Genomic DNA, 25,803 nt, shown 5'->3' with positions numbered 1-25,803 from the left:
AAGTAGGCTTTGATTGACTTTCCCAGTAAAAAAAAAAATAAAAAATAAAATATATATATATATATATATATAGTTAGAATAAAAATCTTGAAAAAAATCACCAGTTGATTTTACTCCTATGAGAAAAAGCCTGTTCTTGTCTCTGCAATTGGTTCTTAAGGTAAATATGGTAGGTATTTTCCCTCTTGATTTTTTCATGTTATGTTTACTGTTGCATGAATTTAAAACTTTTTTGCCTTTGCTTTCTGACTGATTTCAAGTTTTATTGTTTGTGAGCTTTTTATTTTTTTTCCTTGTATTATGTTAGTTTAAGTTGTTGAAGTTGTCAGTGCAGTTGATAATGCATATTAACAGCTTTTTTTTTTGTTATTTTTTTATTTTCCTGACTAATGCATTACTGAGGTTCTTGAGACCCAAGGAGGTAAAATTGGTTTGATTTTGTAGTTTATGTTTAAGTACAACATTAAAAATATGCCTTTTATCCAGCTATAAAATGTACTTTGCATAATTTTTGAAGCATGAAAAAGACACACATAACTGAGGAGACAACCTTTACAGACATCTGATCACAATCAAAGCTGGCAAATAGGAAGGACCTTCTTGTTTACCTATAAGAATAAAATTCTTCAAACAATTTCTCTGGAGTTCATTCACAAAGTATTCCTCCTGGTAGATATTGAGGAGTACATGACATAACTTTTAGAATAAAAATAAACAAAAGAAAACCACATCATAGGTTTAGGGTGAGCAGTGAGAAGATAGTACTGAATTAAGCTAAATTAGATTTACTAGAGTGTCAGACATAAATACAGTTTTGTGTTTACTGTTAGTGGAGACAGCGTCTATTTTAAACAGAGGATGGTGTATTTTAACATTGCTATACATATATTTCGGAGGCACAAATACAGACATAGAAAAAAGTTTCATCTTACTGATATGTGAGAGTTTCTGTATGTCATATTTAAGAAAAACTTTAATATTGCCTAGTGAGCATTATATTACATTCATATTTTGTTGACTGTATTCCTTCACACTTCAGAAACTTCAACAAGACCTGGTATCTGGTAAAGAAACTGAGGCCGTCTAACATCCAGCTCTGTAAATATGAGACTACTGGGGAAAGAAAGAGATTTGTAAGAGAGAAAAAGAAACACAAAGCGAAAAGGAATGCTCAAGTCAAAAACAGTCTGAAATCTGCCTATTTGGGGGTGATGATGCACTCGCCATCAGCTATTTAACCTCAGAACAGTTTTATAAATGGAGTAAATTACGACAATGGTCTACAGACACCTTCGCTGCTCATCCTGCATTTTCTTTAGCACTGATTAACAGCAGTCTTGTATTTTTATGTCTATATCTGTAATTACGAAATTTCTACATTGCTCACCAAAATGAAAAGCTGGGTAGACTCTTAGTATGGGTGTGGTGGTGCCCACCAGGCTTCTTTTTCACTCCCACCACCTTCAACAGGACACAGGGAGAAAACACAATGGAAAAGCTTGTGTGCTGAGACAAAGGCAGGGAAATCATTCACCAGTTACAGTCATGGGCAAAACAGGCTTTATTTAGGGAAATTAATTGATTGACAATTTTTTGTAACAGAGCAGGACAGTGAAAAATAAGAACACAACTAAAACCACCTTCTACCTCTCCCTGCCATGCTTCTTCCCAGGTTCAGCTTCACACCTTACTCTTCTATCTCTCCCTCCTTGCTTCATCTATTGCTTCATCTATTCCATTTCTTCCTCCTCATGTACTTCTCCAGCCCCAGCACTGGGTCCTTCTCACAGGATACAGTCTTTCGTCAATTGCTTCAGTGCGGGTCCTTCCCATGGCCTGCAACTGCTCCAGTATGGGTCCCCCATAGGACACAGTTCCTGCCAGAAAATCTGCTCCTGCATGGACTCCTCCGTACAGGCTGAAGAGAGAGAAATCAAATTTTCAGTAAGAGGCCTTTGAAGAAGGATGTGTTGATGTTTTTGAATGTTTTAATTCTTCTACTTGATGGGGAAGATGTTTGTCTCAGTAATATTTGTTGCAGCAGATTGCCTTGCAATTATTAATAAAGGTTAGAATTATAAGATTAATATTGCATGTACAATGACAGTAAGCATTTCTGCTTTTAGAAATTGAAGGATTTAGATAATGTATGCTCCCATGCCACTATTAGTACAGATTCAAACTACTCTGATCTACTGTGATTGTTAAATAGTGAATATAGAAAGCAAAGAATGAGCTACAAATCAGTTGTAATTTAGGATACTGTACTGGCTTGGGCTGGAATAGAGTTAATTTTTTTCGTAGTAGTTTTTAGAATACTATGTTTTGGCTTTGTGACAAAACAGTTTTGATAACACAGGGGTGTTTTAGCTATTGCTAAACAGTGCTTGCACAGCATCAAGACCTTTTTTGTTTCTCACTTCAATCCACAATCAAGCAGGCTGGGACTGCACAAGAGGTTGGGAGGCAACACGGCTGGAATAGGTGACCCCAAATGACAAAAGAGGTGTCCCATGCAATAATGTCGTGCTCTGCAGCAAAAACTGGGGAAAAGAAGGAGGAAGTGGGGGTGTTGTGGAGTTATGGCAATTGTCTTCTCAAGTAACCATTTGCATGATGAAACCCCGATTTCCTGGAGATGGCTGAACACCACCTGCCTGCTATTAGGAAGCAGTGAATGAATCCCTTTGCTTTGCTTGAGTGTGCAGCTTTTGCTTTCCCTATTAAAATGTCTTAATATCAACCTGTGAGTTTTCTCATCTTACATGTCTGAGTCGCTCCCCCATCCCGGTGGGTGGGAATGAGTGGCTGTGTGGTGCTTAGCTGCCTACTGGCGTTATCACACGACAGATACAAAACACAAAGTACACCCACATAGCCTATTCAAATACATACATATATGTAAAAACCTTCTTGTTTCTAATGACCACTGTAAAAGATTAACTATTTAAGTAATCAGAAGTTAAGCAGATTTTATCTGAAGATCTCTTTGCCTAACATTTGTTTTTCACTTAACTTTCCTTCTTAACTTTCAACCAAAACTTTATTATTTAGCAAGATAGTATCAGCTTTAATGGATTCCTGCTCAAAAATTTTGGAAGTCATTGTTGTATAAAGATATCTGAAAGTATAATCCTATATAAACAAAGATTTCTAAAAGAGAAGTAATGATGAATTAAAATATCTGGGTATTCTAACTTGCAAAATGGTGTGTAAAATATCCAGGAGAGTAAAACTTTTATTTTAAAAACAACAATTGAAATAAAGGCATACTGGAAGAAGAACAATAACAAAACAAACTAACAAATCACCCCCAACCCCCCAAAACAACAAACAAAAGCAAAACCTGGTCCCTGCTTTATGTACTTCAGGAGATATCTCATGTTATGGACTACACCAATCATAGTGTGTACTCGAGCACTTCCGTATGGTGGTTGAGGGTATGTACAGGTTAACCTTTCATGGGTTTAGCACGAGGTAATGGCTTGTTATGTCTTAGATATCATTAAGTTCTAGTCCTCTGGACGGAGAATGTGGTGGGGAGGTTATTGCTCGTCTACATATATGCCTTAATACATGCATATATTAATGGATCGTTTGAGGATTATGGGGATGTATAACTAGGAAATAGATAATATGCCTGGGTACACGTTCCTGTGTTTTATGACTACACTACATATGGTTTTTAATACGTATGGGGGTCATGAATATGGTAAATAAATTGATGCACTGTAGTATGTAGGACACAAGTGCAACAACAACAACAACAACAAAATGCCCCAAAAAGACCGAAACAAGCTCAAAACAAAATCACAATGTGTTATAGAACTCTAAATGGCAAATGAAAACCTAGGAAGAAAAATAAATATGTTTTTAATTAAATAAAAGCACTTGTAAAATTGGGCTAGTTTTGAATTTTATTATCTGTAAATATGCATACTTGAAATTTACACTAAAGAAATATAAATCTGAAGAAACTTTCATACTGAACCAATATCTTCACTGACAGATGGTGTCTGATAAAAGAATATGCCCCAAAGATTAATTTCAATTAATTTTTCAGACTTCTGGCATACTGAAATGAGAGAATACCTTCTCAGAATTTAAACAAGATCTATGACAAAATCTTATACAGTTCCAATACAAAACATCGTGCGCAAATGTTTCCCCACACTTATACATTATAAGTGTTCTACATTTAATGCTTTGATTTTTAAAAGGAACATGTCACAGAACACTTTTGTTTTGGTTCAGATACTAGAAGACTTTATCATATAGGTTGCAAGATAAGCTCAGATCAGTGATTGTCACTGCCTGTTGAGTACCAGTGCTTATTAGTCACTTCTAATTCATGGTAAAATGTAAATGTAACATCGTATTTTCTGTATTTGGGCTGTCAGCACTATGTAAGTTTTTTTCTAGAATAATTAAACTGAGTTTTGTAATTCAGTAATTCATTTTTATGTTTCAGTACATAATTTACAACTAATTAGTTATGGAAGAAACTCACTTATTCCACCTTTCGTGGAAGAAGATCATGTTAAGGAGCACTTGGAAAAGCTGGACAAACATAAGTGCACGGGGCCTGATGGGGTACATGGGGCATGATGGGATGCACCCACAACTGCTAAGGAAGTTGGCTGATGCTACTGTGAAGCCACTTTCAGTTATCTTTGGTAGGTCACGGTGGTTGGAAGAGTGTCCTGAAGACTAGAAGAAAGAAAATGTCACTCTTGCCACTCTTCAAGAAAGGCAGGACGTGGAATCTACAGAAGTGGTGTGGGGTTTTTTGCCTTTTTTGTTTGTTTGTTTGTAAGATTTTTGTTTGTTTCATTTTGTTTTGTTTTGTTTTACTATTTTCATTATTTCTTATTTCTATTCATTTCTTTGAAGTTGGAAGTTATTGAACAGATAAAAAGGAATATTCGGTTTTGAAAATATCAAAGTAGCATACCTCTTTTTTAAACTTCTTATTGAGGAGCTGAAGATGAGAACTCTGTGAAAATGGATCCTTCTTCATACTTTGTTTCAGCTGAAATAAGCTACAATAAACCCAAGGAATTCTTGTGACATATATTATTTCGTAGAACAATCCCTCTTGGTAATTCCTGAGATCTAGGTGATCCATGTTTAGTCACCACCTTTTATGACATTCTCAAACCATACAACAGACTTATACAGTGTGGTCACCTACCTGAATCACCTTGTTTTTAGCACAACACAATAGAGAAGGCTATATATTGCTTCCTCTTACAAATAAGCCCCTATTAATACATACATTAATTTACATTAATTTTCAACAATATATCTTTTTTCCATTTCTGGCCTAATTACTTTATTGTTTCTGGAAATCCATTAGCTCTGATGCAATTGTATTCACAGAATCCCTGAAGTTGGATGATACGACTGGGGATCCTCTCATTTAGCTCCCATGCTCAAGCAAGGTCAGCTATAGCAAGCTGCTAAATTTAAGTGGAATTTCCTGGTTTTCAATTCACACTCATTACTGAGGGCACTACTGAGGAATGTCTGGATCTGTCTACTTCTTACAAGCATTCTCTTCTCTAGGCTAAATAGTCCCAGCTCAGTCAGCCCCTCCTCATATGAAATATGCTACAGACTCTTAATCGTCTTCATGGTTATCATCTTCTCGGTCATGTTATGTCCAGGATGTCAATGTCTATATGTCTGTCTCTCTTGGATGACTTTGTTGCTCTTTTTTTTAACAGTAAGATAATCCTTTGTTATATCTTCTGTACTGACTCATTTATTAAGGTCATGCATTGTTTTATGTTGGCTAACTCTAGTTTACATGACATATTTTTACTCTGAGGTTTAAAGAGACTGATTTATTGAGCGAAAGAGCCACCAATCAGGCAATTTTATGAGATCACTCTTCTGTTTGTTTCATGGTATTAGTATTTGCTCAATAGTCACTAATTTTTCACATGTGTCTGTAAACAGGGACATGAAAACAGTTGTAGTGAACATATTTTAAGATGCATGCCAATACACACAGAAGAAAGCACTGAGTATGTGCCCAGATCTATTCCTCTGTGATTTCCTAGCCAGACTGAAAGATGATGATGCATTCCATGTAAGGACCACCATATTTTTGCATTGCTCCCAGTGCCCCTTAGGAAGAAAATGTAACTCACGGAGACTGATCTCTTTCCTCTTGGACAGAGTCTATTTCAACAGATCTGTGTATAGTACACATTTTAATTTTGGGGTAACTATTCTACCAAGTAGTTAGGAACAGTGGAATTAAAGTGATGTTCATATAATAAAGTATTTTGACAAGTGGGAAGAGAGTAAATAGGATCTCTTTTGACTCCAGACTTTTAATTTTTTTTCCAGTGGCTTCTGAATAACATGTGAAGAGTGTATTTAATACCTCATACAGATGCCCTTTGAGATATGACCAAATTAGTTTTGTATGATTTAATATCAACTAGCTCTTCTCTATATTTAGCTGTGAAGTGCTTAAAATGTTCCTTTTTAAATCTAGTGCATTGTCTCTTGGAAACATTATGATGCTTTGGCTTATGGTGAATAATCCAGTATAATGAGAGTTGTCTGACTGAAGTCGGCTCATTTGCAAAATGCCTTTCATCACAGTCTATTCCAGTCCTTACAGTCCTCAAACTTTCATTATCTTCTCCACATCTTTAATTTTAGGGCATTTCAGCATGCCTAAAGGAGTTCAGTTGATTTAACAGTCTTCTTATTAATGTTTACTGTTTTACAGAGCTTAGCATTATTGTAAATCTCAGGCACTTAGTGTGAGAGTTACAATTATTTTAGCTACTTTTTTTTTCCTATAAGTCTTTGTGCTGGTATTATAAGAAATGAATTGTTAAAAGGAACAGGTGACCAAAAAAGGTAAGGAAGGAGAAAGAAAAGCTTGAAGAATCAGTTAATGGACATGATTTCAGTTTAACAAGATTACATTAGCATTATTCAAGAAAATGGGAAAGTGAGACTTTGAAGGTTTTTTTTGGGTGTCTTAGTCTAACAGAAGATAGCTTTCATATGATTCAGAAAGGATTTATAACCTGCTTGAGCAATAAAAATTGTGTCACAAAGACCTGATTCATAAAAATTCTCAATATGAGTAAACCAGGAAAAATTAAATTGATCAAAAAGTGAAGCCTTACCAAGGATGGTGATGTGAATAGTGGCTTCCTTAATGAGCAATGAAGTGACTGAAAATTTACCACAATCCAACTTTCTTATTGTAACATAATTTAAGTTATAATGCAAAGCTGATCTCATGCAAAAAATTTTAAAGACTACTGTCCAGCATGACTCATAGCCACTATATTTTTTTCAGACATACTCTTACTTGCCACAGACCAGTGAAGAGGTTTTAATCTCTTTAGTTTATCCTTTGCCCTGTGTCTGGATGACCTTAATTCAAAGGCTGGTTCTGCTATCAGATCTACAGTGAGGCTGTATGAATGGTATAACAAATAAATATCCAATCTTCGCTAAATAGTAGTCCATCTAATGGCTTATTTTTACTACAGTTTCTCTGACTGAAGTTAATGGTTTTAGAATAAGGAGAGGAAAAGAAGACACCAGCAGAATTTCAGTTATAGAACTCATTTTAGTGTAAAGTTGAGATGAAGAGAGAAAACACTGAGAGACAATTTGGAAGCCTACAATATAAAGTAACAAATTTATGCGAGCTGGAACATCACAAGAGCAGATATTCCTGTGTTAGGCTTTTGGGGTGCAAACACTGCTACATGCAATGAAATTAAGGACCTTGTCAATGAGCTGACGTATGGAATATACATTATATGAAATTATATTTAATTGTATTTTATTTCTAAATTACAGTGTGATCCCAAACTGTTCCTAAAAAAGATTGTAAATACAATTATAGAATCACAAAATATCTCAAATTGGAAGGGACTTATAGGGATCATCAAGTCCAACTTGCTGCTCCTTGTAGCACTACCTAGAAATAAACCATATAACTAAGAGCATTGTCTGTATGCTCCTGGAACTGTGACAGGCTTGGTGGAGTGACCACTTCCTGGGGAGCCTGTTCCAGTGACCAGCCACCCTCTCAGTGAAGAACATTTTCCTAATGTCCAATCTGAACTTCCCCTGATGCAGCTTAATTCCATTTCCTCGTATCCTATCACTGGTCACCAGAGAAAGGAGATCAGCACATCCCCCTCTACTTGAGGAAGCTGTAGTCTCTGATGGGGTCACACCTCAGCCTTCTCTACTCCAAGCTGAACAAACTAAGTTACCTCAGTTGCTCCTTGAGATCTTTCACCAGTTGGTGAAAGACACACGCTAATAGTTTGATGTCCTTCTCATACCGAGGTGCCCAAAACTGTACACAGTACTCCAGGTGAGACGTCACCAGTGCAGTATAGATTGGGATAATCACCTCCCTTGATCAGCTAGCTATGCTGTTCCTGATGCACTTCAGGACGTGGCTTACCCTTTTGGCTGCCAAGGCATACTGTTGACTCATATTCAACTTGCCACCCACTCAGGCCCCCGTATTTCTTTCCATGGGGCTGCTCTCCATCCTCTTGTCCCTCAGTTTGTACATAAACCCAGGATTATTCCATCCCATGTGGTGAATCTGCCACTTGCTCTTGTTAAATTTCATGAGGTTGGTGATTGCCCAACTCTCTAATCTATCCAGACCTCTCTGTAAGACCTCTCTACCCTCAATGGAGGCCAAAGCTCCTCCTAATTTAGTGTCATCAGCAAACTTACTTGATGTACTTTTGATTCCTGTCTCCAGATCATTTATAAAAACATTTACGAGAACTGGCCCTAAAATTGAGCCCTGGGGAACCCCACTGCTGATTGGCCACCAGCCTGATGTAATCCCATTTACCATAACTCTTTGAGCCTGACCCATCAACTAGTTGCTCACCAATTGCATTATGGACTTGTCTACCTTTGTGCTGGACAGTTTATCCAGAAGCATACTGTGAGAGGCAATATCAAAATCTTTGCTAAAATCCAAACCCACCACATCTGCTGGCTTCCCTTCATCAACCAAATGAGTCACCTTGTCCTAAAAGGAGATTAAGTTAATTAAGCAGGACTTTCCTCTCATGAACTTGTGCCGGCTATGACCAGTGACTGCGTTGTCTCTCAAGTGTTTTTCAATAATCCCCAGAATAATCTTCTCTTCATCATTTCAGCAGGCACTGAAGTTAGACTGACAGACCTGTGATTACTAGGGTATTCTTTCTTACACTTCTTGACAGCTTCCAGTCAACTGGGACCTTTCCAGACTCCCAAGACCATTGAAAAATAATGGAGAGAGATCCCACTATGGCACTGGCCAGTTCTTTCGGTACCCTGGCATGAATTCCTTTAGGACCTGTAGATTTTTGTGCATCCAGGTGGAGCAGCAAGTCTTTAAAACCTTCGGAGTTGGCTTGGAGTTTATCATTGCCCCAGTCATGGTCTTCCAACACAAGGTCCAGGTGCCTCAGGGCCTGTTATTAGTATTGAAAACAGAGGCAAAGAAGGCATAAAAAATCTCTGCTTTGTCTACATCCCTATTTGTGAGGTGACCAACCTTATCAAGTAATGAACTAATGTTATCTCTAGTCTTCCTTTGCTGTTAATATATTTTAAAAAGCCCTTTCTTTTGTCCTTCACAGCACTGACCAGCTTGAACTCAAATCAAGATTTGGCCACACGAATTTTCTCCCTTCAGTGGTGAAAACTATCGTAAAACCTTTGACAGACTTGATGAATGGCATTTTTCTTATCAAAGATTTAGATTTATTGTTCTAAGCACTATGAGTGCTTGGTATACATCTGCAGTTAATATTTCAATTAACTCCTTTCTGGTGAAGTACATTACATGAATCCTAATTTATGTAAATACTATCTACTGTTTGCTTGCTTAGCCACTTATTGCACAAAACAGTCTTATTAAACCATAATATAAAGAATTCCCATATTAACCTTACCCTTCTCCTCCCCACCTGGCCCCAAATGAAGGACTTAACCAGATTGATTTAACAACTTCAATCCAGTCTGGGGAAGCTACATTAATGAGGTGAAAAACAGTTAAGTCACGTAAGTAATTCCCAAAGAAAAATACCTATTCTTAATCTTGCAAGCAGTGCATCAACAACTTTCAACAAATATCTTTGCTCTAATGCTTTTGTCTAATAATTACATTATAGTGTATAGTTCTCCAGAAATTTTACAGAAATGAATTATTAACTGTTTAAAAAGTAAACATGTTTTTGAAAAACTAAAAACAACCTTAATATTGTCTGTGGTAACTTGAAAAAACTTGGGATTTTCTAAAAGACCATCAACTATGCTAGAATTCATTTTGCAAAGAATAATTGAATATTCTGTCTACATTAAATATATGTTATATTAATTATTTGAGTGGGTTTAGTTTTCATTTATCTGGTTTGTACACAGACCACTAAAAATAAGATAATGACATGTAATGACATAATATCTAAGCTAAGTGAATTTGCTACATTTATAATGCTGGCAGTATAAATTCTAATTATAGAATTATAAGAACATGCTATTAAGAGTCAAATATGACATATTGTGTCGACAGGCTACTCTCTAAGATTATACTTAATGGATGCCTATGGGAATGTGGAAGATTAGCAAGGTCGCAAAACCTGGAAAATGCATATATAAAGCATATTATTAAAAGGATTTTTTTTTTTTTTAAAGGAATGAGAGTGATGTATTATTGGAAATGTATTATTGAAATATATACTTGGAAGCTGTACGTTCAGTTATAAGAGCGTTATAAGTTATAATGTTAAATTATAAGAATATACTTAGTATAAGAATATTTTGGTTCATTATGTTGTGTCTGTAATTGCAAAAAAAGAAAATGATCCAACTTTTTGATCATGCCAAAGATGAGCAGGTGAATAGACAGCCACTAACATTCCTTTGTCAATAACTATTCACACTCCGGCTATTTTCTTTCAAAGCATGAAGATATAAGAATTGCAGATGAGAATTAGGAGATGCCATATAGCTTCATTTTAGCAATTATTTTGATACTGCCTACAATATTTTTCCCATAGGATTGCTACCAGGTGAGCAAAAAAGCTGATTGTAAAGATGTATAAAAATAACAATTATTGAAGGTTTATTGTGAAACCTGAAGAATGGACTGAGCAGAATTCTAAGGGGCTCTGTGATGCCTGTAGTACTGTTCAGCAGTTTTATTAACAGCCTGGCTGATAGAATGGAAAGTACACTGATTAAATTTACAGATGACATCAGCCTTCTGGAGTCTGTAAGCATGTTGAAGTTGAATTCAGAATAATTTTGAGAAACTGGAAAAATGGTCAGAAAAAAAAAGATGGAATTCTACAAGGACATCTGCAAGGTGGAAATAATCCACTGCATGAAATGAGGACAGAGAATAAGAAGAAATTGGGTTATTTTATCTAGACAAAAGGAGAATGAAAGATCATGTGACAGCCTTTACATATAGAAGTTATCTGCCAAGAGAAAGGTAAGAAACAGTTTTCTCCATGTCACCTGTAGACAGGTTAAAAAGTAAGACTTGCATTACATCAAGGACTATTTATGTCAGGATTATTTTTTTTTTTTGATAGTTGTGAGAATAGTTAAGCATTGGAACATTTTTGCTGAGAGAGGATATTTGACCTCTATCACTGCAAGCATTTTCTGAATAATACAGACTAGTTGATCTTTTCAGGTTAATGGGGTAAACTGGTTGACATATTATTGGCTTTTGGATAACACATGTTCTGTGTGACTATACACGTGAATATATGCACACTTGCATTCATAGTCGTCACTGGAGCAAAGTTTCAGTTTGATATTTTGTTTAATTTTTTAGACAATGAGTAACATGACATAATATAAAGCAAAACTATCTGAGAGTTGCCTGTTAAAGCTCAGATGTCTACCTTCATTACTGTAACAACTGTTACTCGTCAGCTACACTACATGAAGTGTATGCATATTTTCAGAGAAAAGCATATTGCCAGTTGTACAGATTGCTGTTTCAATTGATTTTCCTCTCTATCTTGACTTAAGTTACTCCAGAATATCTGGTTGGGAAAGCAAAACAAAACAAAACACAAAAACAACCAAAGACAGATAAAAAAACCCCTAATCAGAATCATGTCCAGAATATCTAACATACTTACCATACTTTTAAAACTGGTTAATTAGAAAGACATCCTTGGGGTTGCTGTAGAAATTCAGATAGTTTGCAGTCTACTGAATGCATGAAGAAAGAGATAGAGGAATGTATCATACAGAGATTTATGATATGTAAAGTCTTTTGGTTTGATATTTACCCCTAAAACCCATGGACCAAATGGTTGCAACCAATGGAAAGGGTAGTTTTTGCCAATGTATATATATATTTTTTTTTTAATTAATCTAACATCATTTGACAGACTACAACTTTCTACAAATCACAGTCTGGTCATAAAATACAATAATAACAACTCTGAGCTCAGAAAGTGCCACTCCTAAAAAGCTTTGGAGAACAGTAGAGTATAAATTGCTTGTGATCAAGAATACTTAAGTGAAACATCAAACACATAATCCTTTAGTGCACTTTCGTATTCTAATGCAGGCTAAGATTTGTAGATAATCACAGAAAATGTGTTCCTTGGCTGATGGGCATGGTTAGCAAAACCTCTAATCCTTGCTATATCAAGTACCTGAGGATTATATTTAGGGTGTATTAAATATCCAGCTCATTCTGATCATTGATAATTTTAAGACAGTCATTGAACATGAATGAAAAGTGTCAGAAAAATTATTATTATGACCTTTGCCATATCTCCTCATGATTTTGTCAAGAATTTTACAAGGACAAAGAGTTTATGAAATACAGGGGAAAAGGAAACCCAGGAGACAACTGTATTATATACTAAGAAACAGAAGGAAATCAGTAGTGTATGAATCTGTATATGGGATGAAGAAAAATCTTATAGCAAAGAGGCAACAGGAAAGGTAGGAACCACATCACAGGTATATAAAGATTAAAATAAAACTGATCTAGACTGAGGCTGTAGAGATTGCTTATTTTGTGCTAGGTATATGATTACACTGTATTAGCCTTATTCTGAGTTAAACAAACTCAGATTTTGTAAACAGAGGTCTTGGTTCAACAATAAGAATAGTCTTCTTCTGGCCTTTCTGCAGAATGCTACCAATGAATAAAAGCAGGATCCAAACTGGTGACAAAGAAGTAGACCAAAGTGAAATAAACAATCAGAAATAACCAACTTAAAGAACCTGAGTAATGAACCAATGTTTAAAAGTTTATACAGAGAATAAATAAACATTACCAAATTAAAACAAACAAACAGAACCCCCAATCCCCTGATCTTTGTATTTATGCATTTCAAAAAATACAGTGCAGAAGAAAAAAAAAACAAAAATTCCAGTTAATAATATTAGTGGATAGCAGAAAAATGGAAGAGAGAAAGGGAAAACAAATCTGACTTCCAAATCAGTTAAGAATATATAGGTAACCACATGAAAATTGTTACAGCTGGAAGTGATTCAAAGCATGATGATGCAGAAACATGTGACTCATCTTTGGAAATAAAACCTTAAAATTTCAAATTTGAAAGGTTATTCTTTTCAATCTTTGATAGAGTTCTGTTTAAAGCTTTTAGATTGTAAAAAAGTCACAGATTTCATAGGGAAAGAAGTAGTCAGCTACAAATTATGGCAGCGGTGTCAGTGTGCTAAAAATGAAAATTTTAATTATTTTTAAGGCGAGAGAACTGTCACAGCTTGAAAACAGGCAATATGTATCTACTTATTGTATTTCAGAGTAAAAAGAACTACTTAGTACCATGTTTAAGTTATATAGCAACAGATATTACTAGTGAAACAGAAGTCAGCTCTGATATAATAGAAAAAGCTTATTTGAAATGCACTTAAACCAAGACAATTGACTTTGTATTAGTTTTGCTGCATAAACTTGGAAAACATACAGCTGTAATGGAACAGCCAACACTTCACCATCCTAAATTTGCCCCTAGTGTTTCTCAAATACTTGTTCAGTCTCCCTTTAAACTTAGGTACAGTTTTTTTATTCACAGAGTTCTTTGGGAAGGAGTACTACAGATCTGCTTGATATTGTGTGGAAATCAGCTGGCTTTGACTATTCTGAATCTGGCTTCTAGTATAATAGTTTCAAATGAAGGTCACAAGCTTTAACAATGGAACAGTTCCTTCATGCCCACTGTCCACTCACAGGTTTGTAGACTTTCACTGTACCCCTTCTGCATTACCTCCTTTCAGTTCGTTATACAGACTGTTTAGTCTCTTTCATAAACCCTAATGACAGGAATATTCTGTTTACTATAAAAGTTCATTATTATAGAAGACAGAAAAAAAGGAATAATCCCCAAATAACAACGTATTTAAGGTGATTTTATTAAAAAGTCCAAGAATATACCACGTTTTGTATCTGTCATTTTAATATTTAAAACCCATTAAAATAAAAGCTAGAAAAAACAATTAATTACTTCTAATTCTTTAAAATGTAAGTTGAAACCAGAGAGACTGCTGACATACAAAGGGTCTTCGTATAAGATGAATGGAGTAAGGATTGGCTCCTGAATTTAACACTTTAAGCCAATTTGAGCAAAAATCAACAAGGACAATAGATTAACTAACAGGTCGATTACTCTGGTGAGAGGTTTTAACTTGAACTGAATTTGTCTAGCTGACTCATAAGCCCTGCAAAGAACGTTGGCTTATTACAGTATCATAATGCATGCAAAATGGCAACACTAGTGGATACCAAGATGATAAAGATAGTGTTCTGTGGAGATGAATGCCTTAGAAGAAAATTTAAAATCCTGTAAATAACAAAGAGTGTGATATATTGCAATATGCTCAATTTTATATTGGAAGGTACTATATAAAGCACGCCTATTGATTAACATAAATCCTGACTATCAGTTTGATCTATGAATAATAATAATTTTTTATTACACATTTACATTTTACACTGTTTCTATCACTGCATCCTGTAATTAATAGTAATTTTCTCATTGGGAATTTTGTGTGGGAGGACAATTTGATTTCTCTGCTGAGAAACCTTAAAGACCTACTCTTCCACAACCCTATCTTTAAAGATTAGCTGCTGGCAATAAATAGGTCTATTGCTGTAAATGTATGTAAAGTAAAAATGCAATCAGACTAATTCTTCATTTAGAGAAATGGTAGATGGTAAATATTTAAAAATAGAATAATATTAGAGGGAAATCACTGTTTGCAAATGATGCAGGCAGTAGAATATAAAGTCTCAGTTCTGTAAAAAAAATGTATTCATCAGTAAATGGGACTATGCACAATCTTAGCATTAGGTTTATGCAGAACTGTTGGCAGGATCAAAGTCTAAGCATATGTTTCATATTTCTGTAGCATTCATAGTTTGCTGCTGGGGATCTTAGAAAAGAGACAATGGAAATAATTTCTGCTTTGGAAACTTAAAATGCATGCTTTTGACAGGATCATGACTGTGTTCTGGTCTTTGTGCTCAGAAGCACAATCTGTGAAGGCTATCTTCCAGTCATAGGTGAATACATACCTTTTTAGCTTCAAGAATTAGTTTTTGTATCAGTCTGTATTATGACTCCATAAACATGAGTGGTAATATAGTGAGTAGAGTTGTGAGCATACAACAGGCAGAAACAATACACTGAGGGAAAATGAGAATTCCCTGAGCTATTTCATGGAATCATAGAATGGTTTGGGTTAGGAGGGACCTTTAAAGGTCATCTAGTTGAACCCCCTCTGCAATAAGTAGGGACATCTTCAAATAGATCAAGCTGCTCAGAGCCCCATCCAGTGCTTGCTGTTCTCATTATTTCCTGCATCTGTAAGTATGGAACCAAACCTGAAGGCTCCCTCACAGTCTATCCAAAAGATACTGGGGCTTCATATGTGTTTTGGGGCTGTCTAATAACTATTTGATGATCAAAACCTGGATCTCAGTAAGTTTAATGTGTGTTTTATATCAGTTCTCCTCCACTGTGTGAAGGGTTTTTTTGTGTGTTTGTTTTAATCAGTTTGATTATTTTTTCCTATTCATTAATAAGAATGCTTTGATTAGTATAAGTAACCAAGGAAAAAACTTTGTTCCACAGCCAGAGAGTCCTAGCTAAATTTATTTCAGCAGAGGAAAAACAAAAAAAAAGAAGTTTTCAACATCTGCTTTCAAATGATATCTCCTCTAAAACAAAATGTGATGGGTTAGCATTGGTGGGGATCCAAGGGATCACCCAACTGCTCACTTACTTCCTCCTGAGCTGGGCAGAGGGACAGTATAGGAAGAACAGGAGCGAGAATGTTTATGGGTTGAGATAAAGAAGGGGAGATTACAGTTAGTGTTGCAGGCAAACATATTTAACTTATTGCCAATTAAAATAAATATTTAATTACTGACTCAGGTAGTGGGAAACAAAACCAAAAAGAACAGTAACAAACATTTACACACTTAGGGAAAACAGATTTTCTTCCTTTTTTCCAAGGCTCACTTTCAGTCCAGACACCTCTCCTCCCTTCTTGTTATTGCCGCAAGTTATGCTCAGTGCTTTCAATGAGGCAACAGGCAGTGTGGTTGTGGCCAGGACAAAGGTTTCTCACTTCTGCTGCATCTTTTGTGCTCTGTTCTTCTGCTCTGGGGTGGGTCATCCACGGGCTGCAGTCCCTGCACGGGGAAAGGGCCGTGTCTGATCCACCATGGAGCACCTCCTTTTCCTTCTCCTCAGTGCCCCCTCTTTCCAGGTTCAACTTCACTCCCCAATTCATGACTCCGCTACCTCCTCCAGCCTCCCCAAGCAGCACAGGGGGATGGAGAATGAGGGTTAGGGTCTGTCCATGAGACCTGTAGTTCTGCAGCTGTAGTACAGGTAGATAATAATTTCTAGATACTTTAACAGGATGTAAGAGGGCACAGGACAGACTTGTGAGCTAATGGCTTTGTCAGTCCCACAAAAAACTATGCAAGTTAAAATTGGAAAAAAAAAAATATACAAAGAAATAGATAACTAAGGAGGTATCTCTTTTTATTTTAAGACTTCTGAATAAAATAAATGGCTTTTCCTAGATTCAGTATTTTTCAGGAACCAATGGAAACTACTTTTCTACAGCAAACTTTTTCGCAATAAGCAATGTTGTCCAGCTATATAGTCTTTTAATCAAATACTCTCCAAGGATAGGAAGAAATCAGAATTTTCCTGAACTGTCTTAAGTCTCAACAAGCTGAATATATTTTCCCGTTGTCCTTCTGAACAATGAGCAGTATGAGCCTGAACTATTTATTTGCTCTTGCTAGCAGCACATACTAGCCAGCCATGAGAAACTACAGTTTATGTCGTTACAGTTTTTGAGACCAGTCTCCTGGCCTAGTATGCTTTCATTGCAGAGAGGTGACTCTATCCTCTTTAATCTTTCTGGAAAACTGTGAGAAGTTCAAATGATTACTCACAATTTCCTGCCTGCCAGATGTAAAAGTTTATACTGTGTGGACATGAGTATGGATGCAAAACAGGCTGTGTCAGGAGGCAAACATATTTTAAGCAACTATGACAGCAACTACCTAAACATTTTATATCAAAAAGTTTGCAGTAATATTATAAATGGATTGACACTGTAAACAATACCTGAATACAGTAGATTTCAATAATGCGTTTTTCACCTTTCTCTTCCTTTCCCAGGGAGCAGTATAGAGTGATTCAGGGGAAGAGTATGCTCTTCTCCCAGCATCTCTATGTTTTTGTGTTTCGTTGGGATTTTTTTTGTTGTTTAAGAGATGTTTTTATCGCAGCCATCACCATGGAAATCACCACACTGTAAAATGTATGTAGGGAGTCACCATACGCTTAATTACTGAAAATATTTATGATATAATGTTGATTTTATGTATTTTCAGAGGAACTCCTGCTCTCACTGCAGGAGTGCTATAGGCACTATTGAAATAGTATATTATTTCAGAAGCCGATATCCCTGCCTGGCTCGAGATACACCTGTTTACATCAAGCCCAAGTGCATGCTAGATTAATCCTCGATGCAAAAGGAATTGCAGTTTTTGCATCATTGAAATTTGCCATTTGATATTGGAATGCATTTTTAAATAAATGTGGTTCTGTTATCCATAATTTTAATGCACTTTTCTTGCTTTATGGTTTTTTATTTTTTCTTTGCTAATGACTCATTACTTGCTTTTTATTTTATATTTATTTTAGACTATGGAAATGGTCTTAGACAAAAAGCAAATGCGAGTAATTTTCACATTTGTATTCAAAATGGGTCGGAAAGCGGCGGAGACAACTTGCAACATCAACAGTGCATTCAGCCCAGGAACTGCTAACAAATGTACAGTGCGGTGATGGTTCAAGAAGTTTCACAATGGACATGAGAGCCCTGAAGATAAGGACTGTAGTGGCCAGCTATTGGAAGTTGACAATGAACAGTTGAGAGCAATCATGGAAGCTCATGCTCTTACAAATATAGGAGAAGTTGCCAAAGAACTCAACGTCCACCATTCTACAGTCATTTGGCATTTGAAGCTAATTGGAAAGGTAAAAAAGCTCGAGAAGTGGGTGCTTCATGAGCTGACCAAAAATAATAAAAAAAAATATTTTTAAGTACCATCTTCTCTTACTTTACGCAACAGCAATGAACCATTTCTCAATTGGATTGTAACATGTGACAAAAAAGTAGATTTTATACAACAACTGGCAATGACCAGCTCAGTGGCTGGACTGATAATAAACTCCAAAGCACTTCCCAAAACCAAACTTGCATCAAAAAGGTCATGGTCACTGTTTGGTCGTCTGCTACTGGTCTGATTGACTACAGCTTTCTGAATCCCAGCGAAACCATTACATCTGATTTTTAAACTACAGGAATAAACAAACTTATTTCTTGTTGGCAAAAATGTGTTGATTGTAATGGTTCCTATTTTGATAAATAGATGTTTGAGCCTAGTTATAATGATCGAAAATTCATGGTCCAAAACCACAATTACTTTTGCACCAACCTAATATTTACAAATGCTGCTAGAGATCTCTTTTGTAACAACTATTAGGCTACAATAGCTAAATAAACTGTCTGCTATTAATAAAATAAATTGTAAACTGGATTCATAATTTTTGAGCAAAATACGAACACAGTAGACAATATTTTCTATTTTTTTGCATATGCTGTGCAAAGTAAGTATAGACTACTTCTGTTCTGATCTAGCATCATGTATGATCCACATCACATTCAGATTGTGTTGATGTAAATAACTACAGGATGTTCAGAGTTATGAGATCAACTTAAAACTGTTACTTAAAGGAAAAATAATTTAAAGAAAAGCTATTTTCTTGATAAGCTTTATGACTATTTCTGAAGAAGTGGTCACTGAAGAGTACTTGGTATTCAGATGCAAAAGCTGCAGCCATTCTTGCAAACATTAATGGATAAACCTTAATTATTTAGGTTTGGAGTATGGGAGCTAGAGGTGCTTATACAGAAATAGTGCAAGATCAGTAATAAAAGTGTCGGGAGTTGCTGAATCCAGTAGGAATCCAGTAGGCAGCTGAGGCTGCCATGGCTCCAGGTCCAGCCTGAGACTGATTGTGTTCCCTATAGACACCCATGCACACAGTACGTACGCATATGGCTGGGCACACAGATTAACACAACTGACACACTTAGCACTCACACAGACACAAACAGTATCGATGGCCTTATCATTTCCCTTCTCTAGACAATCAGAATGAAGGTCCCTTTATCGGAAACACATACCCAAATCTACAATGTGGATCCCTTCAATCTGCCCAGTAACTGACCTCTGGATGCCAGCTGCTGACTCTTGCATATTGTGAGTCCACAAGACCCACAGTTCCACTCCAGTTTCAACTCCCCCTCAACCACAGACACACACACATGCACAGCCATGCACAGGTGCAATATGGATCCACCAAAGGAATTCTCCTAAGCAACCTGTAGTGTTTCAGTGGTGTTATTTTCAAGATTGAAACAGAATTTCTGTTTCAGAGGTAGGAGAAAGGGTATTGTAAAAAGCATGAGAAAGACACAGTAATACAAAGAGAAAAGAATGGAGAAGTCAAGATAGGACAGTAAGCAAAGGGAGTTCCTCAGGGTATGTGGAAATGAAGCATACCACAGAGGATTTAGCCTTGACCTTCACGCAATCTAATTGATTGTAAGCATTTTGCAGATTTTTATGTTTCTTATTGATATACATGTATTTCTATCTGGCAAAATAAATACACAGAACCTGCTGAATCACTTATTTCAGTATAAAATGAATTATGTTTGCAATTCCAAATTTTTCACTCATATGCATACATACACTCGTGAAATAACCCTTTCAGTCAAATTGGGACACAAATACAACAGTGATGGATTCACTAGAAAATGGGTATTCTGCTCTGAGACACACGCTGAGGCTTCTATTGGACCCATTTTTTTTTTCCTGGTTTAATTCTATTGACTTCAATAGAGTTACATCAGCGGAGATATGACTCACTGACTTCAGCAGGAGTAATATCCAGGCATCTACAATCAAAGTCTTTGAGCTTAGAAACAGTTTAAGAAGGACTGAAAACAACATGAGACACGACCATATTTTGGATTCCCTTTTCTTTCTTTTATATTCTCATGAGAAACTTGTGTTGAAAAGGACTTTGATTTACCTGAGCTAAGGTTCTTTCCGATTTGTGAAATTAAGAATATGGTTGAAAGATGGTTCTGATGGAGGTGATAATTTCTGTAGGTAGCCTAGCATGTGAGCTGGTATTTTCCCTCTGTAGCTGACTAATTAATATCAAATTACTCTAAGTTCAGAGCTACCTTGTAAATAAAGTTAGAACTAAGCAGTTTGACATATGGTTGTAATCTATACAGTATGAAAATATTTAGTGTCTTCAAATTATATTTTCTATCAGTGAATGAATAAAATACCATTAACATTATTAGGAGATGTATGTATGCATCAAGGAGAGCCTATATTCTTAAAAAGACACAGAGCTTTGAGGGAAGATGGTTTTAGACTTATCTCTGAATGATATGGTGTCAGCTGTCAAAGTAGAATGTAACAAACTCGGGCTTAGAACTATTAAATCACAAAGTCACAGAATGGTTAGGGTTGGAAGGGACCTCTGGAGATCACCTACTCCAACCCATCTTCTAAAGTAGGTACATCTAGAGTAGATTGAACTGGAATGTGTCCAGATGGATTTTGAATGTCTCCAGAGAAGGAGAGTCCACAACCTCTACGGGCAGCCTGTTCCAGTGTTCTGTCACCCTCAAAGTAGTTTCTCCTTATATTCAGATAGAACCTCCTATGCTTCAGTCTGTGCCCATTGCCCTTCATCCTATCATTTGGTACCAGTGAAAAGGGTCTGGTCCCATCCTCTAGATATCCATCCTTGAGATATTTATAAACATTGATAAGATCTCTCAGCCTTCTCTTCTCCAGGCTGAACAAACCCAGCTCTCTTAGTCTCTCTTCATAAGAAAGATGGTCCATCTTTGTAGCCTGCCATTGGACTTCCTCCAGGAATTCCTTGTCCTTCTTAAAATGAGGAGCCCAGGACTGGACACAGTACTCCAGATACAGCCACATCAGGGAATAGTAGAGAAGGAGGGTAACCTTCCTCAACCTGCTGGTCACACTTTTCTTAAAGCACCCCAGGATACCGTTGGCCTTATTGGCCACAAGGGCTCATTGGTGACTCACGATCAACCTCTTGACAACCAGAACTCCAAAGTCCTTCTCTGCAGTGCTGCTTTCCAGCAGGTCCACCTCTAACCTGTACTGGTACCTGGGGTTATTCCTCCCCAGGTGCAGGACCCCACACTTGTCCTTGTTGAACTTCATCAGATTCTCCTCTTCTCAGTCAAATGCAAGGCCACAACATGATGATAGCTTTTAGATAAGATATTGTTGGCTAAACATATTGTCCATGAAAAGTGGATTAACTGAAAGAATTAATAAGCAAAACTAACAATTGGCTTTAATGTGTTATTATTAATAGCAGTGTTAACTGTACTGGTATTGTTACAGTTCTACTGTATTGGCATTTTATATATGTAAATGCATTTTTTTTACTCTGGATTTGCAAGAGACGTATTAATACTCAGTATTGAAACATGATCTGGGACTGTGAAGAACTAAATTTCACCATTTGCTAATCAGCTCAACAGACATAGGTAGAGTCATGAAAATAAAGATTATGTGAAATTAGTATGACAGAAAGGTTGAGTGATTTCATTTTGGAAACACATCCAAAACATTACTCTTTCCAAAATGAAGTTCTGAAACTTCCTTTCTCCATTCTTCCTGCAAGAATGTGGTGCTCTGTTCGTCCTTTCCAGTTGTGGCTCCTTCAACATATTTTTAAAACCTGGCTTCAGCTTGTCTGGGGATTTTTTGAATGAGCAAAAGTGTTCTTTTTACTGTATTGTTTTTCTCATAACTGAACACTAGTGCATACATTTGCCTACTTCAGAGATGCTCATTAGTGAAAGCAACAGTGAATCTCCACTCTTCTGGAAACTGTGAAGCTGTCTAATGAGACTTTGTAGGGTGGTTATCAGATGGTTTTGTCTTCCAAAGAGACCAGTAATTTACTGAGGATTAAATGTAAAAATCAGAATTCCCAATAATTTATCCACTTAAACTGTAATATAAAATGTATGCAAGGGTTTACCCTACATTTGGATGCTAGACAGGAGACAGGACATTGACAAGTCACGCTTGAATCCATTCACGTTAATCTCATTAAAAAGAAACAAAGGTGAAAATGTAGTCTTCAAAGCAATGAATTGTGTTATATGTAAAAACTGAGCCATGAAAGGACTCTCTACAAATTGTCTGGAGCATGTTCACATAATTCTTCTGGAGGGATACTCTGCAGATTGCTAAGAAAAAAAGTAATGCAAAAGAACGTTTCCTCTTTTTCTCAGAGAAAGTATAGTTTTGCAAGAAAATGAAAGGACTGACGTCAGTGCTTTATGGATATTGGCTTTGTGAGCAACTTCAATTCTCAGAAATAGAGTTTTCAAAAATAAAATAACTTATACAACGCAAAATACAATTATCTAAAAAATTAAAATGCTGCTCCAAACAATTGAAACCACTAAGTTATAATCTGACTGATGGAAAAAGCACCAATAATTCAAACACCATGAGTGTAAAATTTTTGTCACTCCTTTAACTAAATTGTTATACAAACACTAAAGTTAAGTCTTGCTTCTCTGGTTAAAAACAGCTCATACTTCCAACAGGACAGTATATTTAAAGCATTCCTATTCCCAAAATAGATTCTTTTCCTCATCTTTCTTTGGTAAAAAACAAACAAAAAAAATCCTGTCATTTAACACTATAATCGAAATACCTTTTTCTAAGTAGCTCTGGTTTTGACAGTATGTGAAAGACATCACTTGTATATTCTCCTTTTCAGTTAAGTTTTGATATTCCAATATTCTAATTCACTTTCTAAGCACATTATTTCAATTTAAATTATAAGCTCTTGTAAGTTCTAGAAATACATTAGCATTTTCACATTTTCACAGCTTGCAGTACATGGCCATGATCTGTGCATGAGCTTGTTGATTCTTAACAACTTTGGGGAACAAAGTCAACAAGTAACAAAAGGCATGTACAGTTCAGAATGTAGATGATTAGCTTCAAAAGCCTAAGTTACAATTGATGTAGATATTGATAGTTGAGCTGATAACTTAAGTTCCATTTATAACCAGTGAAGCAAAAATGGAATTTCTACAGTACAATTTAACATGTCCAAATCTAGATATTAGATGGCTTATACCATAAATTGTCCATCTTTTTCTTACTATAAATGGAGCCTAGAGTCAACACTCAAATGCGACAACAACATTGCAGATCTGAAGAACAATGAATGTTATAAAAGATGTAGAATTTTCCACAGAATTTTCCAAGAATTTCTGGAATATTGTCCAAACCAGCTACTTTAGTCCTTCAATGCTTAAATCAGCTAAAAAAATACCACTCAGAAGATGTTGTATCTGATGCATGCTATCTTCAATGAGCAAGATGTCTTACTTCAGAGCAACTGTTGGAAACTGAGTTAACCTGGTTTTAGACTTGGAGATATCTATCTGTATTTAGAAGCCTTAAATGTTCTCTAGGAAAGCTTTTGGGAATTTGTCCCCACCTCTTTGGGTTATTTCTTCTCTCCTGTTTAAAGGTTTTGCTAAAGGATGCATTTGAATTGTTACATAAAACAGGTCAGATACTGCTCACTGATGGTGAGAACAAGTGGCACACCACCACTTGTGGTCAGTGAGTCAAGCTCTAGCACTTCAAAACAGGGCAGTTGAATTCAACTCACCACCTGGTCCTGTACTAACCACTGTTCTGTGTTAAGGTCTGCCTGGAGGAGCCGTAGTTTGTCTCAGGCCATTTTCCAGACTATTTTTTGGTTTATAAGTGGCAGAAAAGGTAAATCCTGGTTTTATGCAATTGTGCAAACAGAAGAAAATCAAACTGGCTGCTCCTGCAGAGCTAGAATGAGAATGGGTTGTGCCACTTAAAAAACTGGTGGACAAGAAATATGGAAAAGCTACTTCTTTCCATCCTATCCCTGAGATCAGAATCGGTGTAAATGAACAAGGGATAATGTTAGCCAGTGTCCTCACTGCATCAGTACTGTAATTAACAATGATTCATGTGAACAGAAAACTTTGCAAGTACCCTAATTTTAAACTCTTTTGAACCGTATAAAAAAAGAATGAATGTTTACAAAACAGAAAAGAGAAAAAAAAACCCCACGTGACAAAATATTTGTTTAGTCAACTTAATGTCTTCAAACAAAGAGTTAAAATTACTTCTCTTCAAGAAGTATTGACATTGCCTTAAGTTTTAATGTAAAATTAGAGGACAATGGTATTTAAATTGTGCAATATCAATAGTGTCTCTCCCACACTTCAGTAAGTATTTCAGTTTCTCATTATGCAGGGAGGATGATTTGACCCAAGACAAAGACAGAAAAATTAAGAAAGCAGAATAGAAATTATTTTGAGAGTCTCATTGAACTTCTACTGGAAATTGATGGGTAAATGCCTAGCTATTTTAGTGGGAGTAGTGCTAGACCTATGATAATCAGGTTATATTTTCTAATATACAGTAATTGATCTTTAGGTTGCTTCATCTTACAGAAAGCAAAAATTATGCAGCAAATAGCAGCAGATCTTCCTACTTGGAAATACTGGATCACATTTTAAGTAGAATAAACGGCTCATACAGTTTATGGTAACTTATTTCACAAAACAAGTGATGTAGACATGAGGAGAAGAACCAAAGACTTGGGATTTAGTTCAGTGATTTTATTGCACATATTTCTTAAAACTTATCTTAGACTGGTCATGTAGAACATATGCCTGTCCTGGGTTCTTTGGGGCAGTCCTGTAGCAAAAGTAAAAAAAAAAAAAATCTACGTAATGTTTTGTTTGTTTGTTTATTTGTTTTCTTGTTTTTCAGAGATACTTCTCCTTTACAGAATTTTTAAAAGGTGAAGCTTTAAGTGTCGTTATTTTGTCATGTAATTCCTGTTTCATCAGCTGGAAATGAACATAAGTATAACCATTTGCGAATGGAGACAAATCTGGTTTTGGACATTAGTTACATAGCATTACAAATGTCAGCTGCTTCAGTATCCACTGTTTAATGTTCACTCCTATAGGATTGTTATAATACCTTTTATTGGTACTGTGGATTCAATGTTTACATAAATA

At 36.0% G+C, this 25,803-nt stretch overlaps 1 long non-coding RNA gene across 1 annotated transcript; it reads left to right on the top strand.

Annotated features, from left to right (window-relative positions):
* Positions 1–420: 420 nt before the first annotated feature.
* LOC135578987 (uncharacterized) lies at positions 421–20,242 on the top strand. The gene is made up of 3 exons (XR_010471184.1): positions 421–11,512; positions 14,100–14,256; positions 18,258–20,242. It is a non-coding gene; the product is annotated as an uncharacterized LOC135578987 (long non-coding RNA).
* The last annotated feature ends 5,561 nt before the right edge of the window (positions 20,243–25,803 follow it).

Source organism: Columba livia, chromosome 3, assembly GCF_036013475.1.
Source record: "Columba livia isolate bColLiv1 breed racing homer chromosome 3, bColLiv1.pat.W.v2, whole genome shotgun sequence".
Taxonomy (NCBI): domain Eukaryota; kingdom Metazoa; phylum Chordata; class Aves; order Columbiformes; family Columbidae; genus Columba; species Columba livia.
The sequence above is the reverse complement of the archived record's forward strand: the minus strand, read 5'-3'. Positions and strand labels throughout refer to the sequence as shown.